The sequence below is a fragment of the Nomascus leucogenys genome, chromosome 14 (genome assembly GCF_006542625.1).
Source record: "Nomascus leucogenys isolate Asia chromosome 14, Asia_NLE_v1, whole genome shotgun sequence".
Lineage (NCBI taxonomy): Eukaryota > Metazoa > Chordata > Mammalia > Primates > Hylobatidae > Nomascus > Nomascus leucogenys.
This window is the reverse complement of record NC_044394.1, coordinates 34,901,738-34,906,769: the sequence shown is the minus strand read 5'-3', so window position 1 is coordinate 34,906,769 and position 5,032 is coordinate 34,901,738. Positions and strand designations below refer to the sequence as shown.

The window sequence follows — 5,032 nt, the reverse complement described above, 5'->3', positions numbered from 1 at the left end:
AGTAATGTGCCTAGTTACACAGGCTAGTAAGGGATGGAATGTGGGGCTTGAACCCAGCCCTGACTCCTAAGTCCAGTTTCCAACCCTGCAGTGTCCAATACAGTGGCCACAGGTAGCTATAGAGCACTTCAAATGTAGCCAGCCTGATTTCAGAGACCAAGTGTAAAAAAAAGAATGTCAGATATCTCATTATAAAAAAATTTTTTTTACAACAGGGTCTTGCTTTGTCGCCCAGGCTGGAATGCAGTAGTGTGAACACAGCTCACTGCAGCCTCAACTTCCTGGGCTCAAATGATCCTATCACCTCAGCCTTCTGAGTAGTGGGAACCACAGGTGTGTGCCACCATGCCCAGCCTCTCATTATTAATTTAAAAATTGGCCAGGTGTGATGGCTTACGCCTATAATCCCAGCACTTTGGGAGGCTGAGGCAGGCAGATCACCTGAGGTCAGGAGTTTGAGACCATCCTGACCAACATGGTGAAACCCTGTCTCTACTAAAAATACAAAAATTAGCCGGGCATGGTGGTGTGCCTGTAATCCCAGCTACCTGGAAGGCTGAGGCAGGAGAATCGCTTGAACCCAGGAGGTTGCAGTGAGCCAAGATCGCACCACTGCACACCAGCCTGGGCAACAGAGCAAGACTCCATCTCAAAAAAAAAAAAAAAAAAAAAAAAAAAGTGGCTATTGAAAAATTGCTAACATGATTCCGTTTATATTTCTTTTTTTTTTTTTGAGACGGGGTCTCACTCTTTCGCCCAGCCGGGAGTGCAGTGGTGCAATCTCGGCTCACTGCAAGCTCCGCCTCCCAGGTTCACACCATTCTCCTGCCTCAGCCCCCCGAGTAGCTGGGACTACAGGCGCCTGCCACTGCGCCCGGCTAATTTTTTGTATTTTTAGTAGAGATGGGGGTTTCACAGTGTTAACCAGGATGGTCTCGATCTCCTGACCTCGTGATCCGCCCGCCTCGGCCTCCCAAAGTGCTAGGATTACAGGTGTGAGCCACCGCGCCTGGCCGATTCCGTTTCTATTTCTATTGACAGCATCTTCTATCTGCTTTCCTACATAATCATCCTTCACTTGGGTGAAGACAGTCTGTGATCACCTGAGTCTTCTCTTCTGCAGTTACATCAAAAGGCTTGCGCCTTTTAAATCTGTTGAAAAACTGAAATCTCCTTGCTTCCTGGTTTTCTTACATGAATTGAGATCATCCCAGGACTTCACTGTCTTGAACATGCTCAGTTCTCTCCACTCTTCCTCACAGATGATTTCTCATAGGACCAAATTTTGTCATCCTTGTTGTCCACATCTCAATATTCTCCACATTATGGCTATCTCTATCCCTCTTGCCCTCCAAACTGAGACCATAGGCGGGGCACAGTGGCTCATGCTTGTAATCCCAACAGTTTGGGAAGCCAAGGCAGGCAGATTGCTTGAGTCCAGAAGTTGGAGACCAGCCTGGGCAATGAAGTGAGACCCCTTCTCTACCAAAAAAAAGAAAAAAGAAAAGAAATTTTTTAAAAAAGGGAGACAATCCTCCAGAGAACCATTGCAGATGTCCCAGAAAGGTGATGCTCCCAAGTGCACAGGGACAGAAAGTAGAATGGTGGTTGCCAGGAGCTGGGTAGAGGGGAATGAGGGAGGAGTTGTTTCATGGATACAGAGTTTCAGTTTAGGATGATGGAAGAGTTCTAGAGATGGATGATGGTGGTGAGTGTACAACCATGTGACTATATTTAGTGCCACTAAACTGTACACTTAAAAAATTGATTAAAATAAGAAGCTTCATGTTGTGTACATATTACCACAAATACAATAAAAGAAATGAAGTTCTCATACATGCTGCAGCAGGGATGAACCTTGAAAAGATTATGCTAAGTGGCCGGGCATGGTGGCTCACACACCTGTAATTACAGCACTTTGGGAGGCTGTGGCAGAAGGATCGTTTGAGCTAAGGAGCTGGAGACTAGTGTGAGCAACATGGCAAAACCTCGTCTCTACCAAAAATACAAAAATTAGCTAGGCAGTGGTGGCGGCGCACCTGTAGTCCCAGCTATTTGGGAGGCTGAGGTGGGAGGATCACTTGAAACCTGGAGGTGGAGGTTGCAGTGAGCCGAGTGCCACTGTGCCCCAGCCTAGGCGACAGAGCGAGACCCTGTCTCAATTAAAGAAAAAATAAATAAAAAATAAAAAACATTATGCTAAGCAAAATAACCCTGACACAGGACGAATATTATATGATTCCACTTATACAAAATACCTAGAATAGGTAAATTCATTAGACAATTAGAAAGTGTATCAGAGGAGGTTGGGGGGATGCTGAGGGGAGGGGAAAAAAAAAATCAAGGGATGGGAAGCAAATGGCTGCGGGATAGAAAGGGAGTGGGCTGCCGCTTGGGTGTGTGGGCATCAGGGGGAGACGGGACAGGCGATTCAGGTCCTGCGCTCCCGCCGGACACAGCTGTCTTTGGGGTGGCGGCAGCGTGGCAGGAGCGAGGGGCGCCCCGACCCGTCCCCTCTGCCCTCCACGACCCCTGCCGGCTCCAGCCCGTCCGTGTCTCACCCTCTTTATTTAACAAAGAGCGAGAGACTATAAATGACCCTGAGCAGCGTGGCTGCGAGCAGGGCCCCGGGGGCGTCCCACGGGCGTCATCCTAGCCGCGTGAGCGCCGAGCTCGGGCACCGGGGGAGTTGGCGTGCTTGTGCACTTGCTCCGTTTTCTCTGTAAGTACTAAGGATTCCCCTGCCGCCCTCTTCCTCATTTTCCACTATCCCAATTTACACAAGCATTAGTATTTACTTCCGCAATTTCCCCATGCCCATGTAACATCACACACACCACACACACACACACACACACACACACACGTTTGCTTTTGTTTTCCAAAATGGCATCTTCTAGTAGGCGCTTCTCTTTGTCTTGCTTTTCTAGTACACCGTGGAACCCCAAATCCCAGCTGGGATTCACTCTTCTCTAATGGCTGAACATTCATCCGGGGCATGAAGGCAGCTCAGTTCATTTCATCATTCCTTTGTTTCCTCTGTTTTGCCACCAGAAACTGCCGCGATGAATGTCAGTCCCCAGAGCCGGAACCGTTCCCGGTTTTCTCTACTTGGATCTGAGAACTCTGTCCCTCCAGCCCTGCGAGCGCTTTGCCAGGGTGACGGGCGGAAATGTCCCCGCATCCGTGCCTGCTTTCCCAGATGGGACCCTCCAGCAGTCCCCTCCACTGCCCTTGCTTCCTCCTAACCACTTCCCCCCAGCGACCGCGGAAGGCGCTTCCTCCCCCGCAGCGCGAGCCCCAAGCTCTTCCAGCGCCCCAGCTCTCCCCGCCCCCTTCCCGACCTTGTTTCATGTGACCCCTCCCCCGCACATACTCAATTTCATCTTCCCAAGGCGCCTACTCTCCACATCCTGAGGAAAAAAGGAGCCGGCTGCTGTCCTATGTTATTGTCATACTTCTTTCCTCCCGTGCACTACACAACTTGAACAACTTTTTTTTTTTTCTTTTTTTGAGAAAAGGTCTCGCACTGTCGCCCAGGCTGGAGTACAGTGGCACGATGATGGCTTACTGCAGCCTCGCCCTCTCTGGGCACAAGTGATCCTCCTGCCTCAGCTTCCCAAGAAGCCGGTACTACGGGCGCGTGCCACCACTATCGGCTAATTTTATTTTATTATTTTTTTTAACCACAGGGTCTCGCTATGTTGCTCAGGCTGGTCTCGAACCCCTTGGCTCAAAGGATCCTCCCACCTCAGCCTCCCAAAGCGCTGAGATTACAGGCGTGAGCCACCCGGCCCCGCGGTAAATATTATTCCAAGGAAATGGCACCTGAGTTTGAGGAGATTAATCAGGTTTACTGCAGGGAAGGAGCATTGGCCCTGGTGGCCAGAGGCAAGGGTACGAACCTGACCCTGCCCTTTCCCTGCCTGGTTCTGCCTTCAGCAAATTGTTCCACACATCTCTGGTTTCCTCGCCACATGATCCCAAGGCCCCGCTGGCTCTAGCCTCTGTGAGGCTAGAATTACAATTCCATTCCTCCCCAGCCACGCCCCATCTCTTGCTCCCTGTGCTGGCGCTTTCCCCAATCAGCCACACTTTCCTTTCCCATTCTCTGAGCCTGTGGAAAGCCCTCTCTCTTATTCTGAATATCTAGATCCTATTCACCTTTGAAGATCCGACTTGGCCACGTTTCTTCCCAAAGCCTACTGCATGCCCTCTGTGGGAGGAACTGCACTGTCCTTGCAAAGCCACTGTCTGTAGTACTTTCTCTGTATCTTACCAGTGGCATCGCCCACTCTGCCTGGGGTGCTATTCCATACTTGCCCTTCTTCCAATGCCATCTATGTGCCTGGCAAGACCTCAGCATAGCACTTTGCCCACGGTGAAGGATATGGTTTTGGGAGTCCCAAGACCTGGGTCCACGTCCCAGCTCTGACACTAAATGTGTTACCTTGAACGTGTTACACAGCCTTTCTGAGCCTTAATTTCCCCAAATGTAAAATGGAAATAATAACTTAGTTCATAGTGTTGCTGTGTTGATTAGATGAGACATTATATAAGAGAATGCTTTGTGAACTGTAAAGCTATTTACAGACATAAATAATAATAGTAAAGATAGATATTATTCAGATGCTGGCAAGAGGGATATCCTTTCCAAAACAGAATTAAAAAAAAAAAAGAAGGCATGGTGGCTCACCTCTATAATCCCAACACTTAGCACTTAGGGAAGTTGAGGCGAGAGGATCGCTTGAGCCCAGGAGTTCAAAACCAGCCTGGGCAGCATAGCAAGACTCCCATCTCTACAAAAATAAGAAAATTAGCCTGGCATGGTGGCATGCGCCATGAATCCTAGCTATTTGGGAGCCTGAGCCCAGGAATTTGAGGTTACAGTGAATTATGATCATCCCACTGCACTGCAGCCTGAGTTGCAGAGCGTCTCTGAAAAAAAAAAAAAAACTGTGGGAAAACTGTGGAAAATGAAAAAGACTTCTTGGTTGCCATCTCAAAATTTGGGGACTGATTCCTAATTATT

The 5,032-nt window shown here is 49.0% G+C and overlaps 1 long non-coding RNA gene across 1 annotated transcript; it reads left to right on the top strand.

The window, feature by feature from the left end:
• The first annotated feature begins 2,223 nt into the window (after nucleotides 1-2,223).
• Nucleotides 2,224-3,488, top strand: LOC100605419. The gene is made up of 2 exons (XR_179347.3): nucleotides 2,224-2,722; nucleotides 3,055-3,488. It is a non-coding gene; the product is annotated as an uncharacterized LOC100605419 (long non-coding RNA).
• The last annotated feature ends 1,544 nt before the right edge of the window (nucleotides 3,489-5,032 follow it).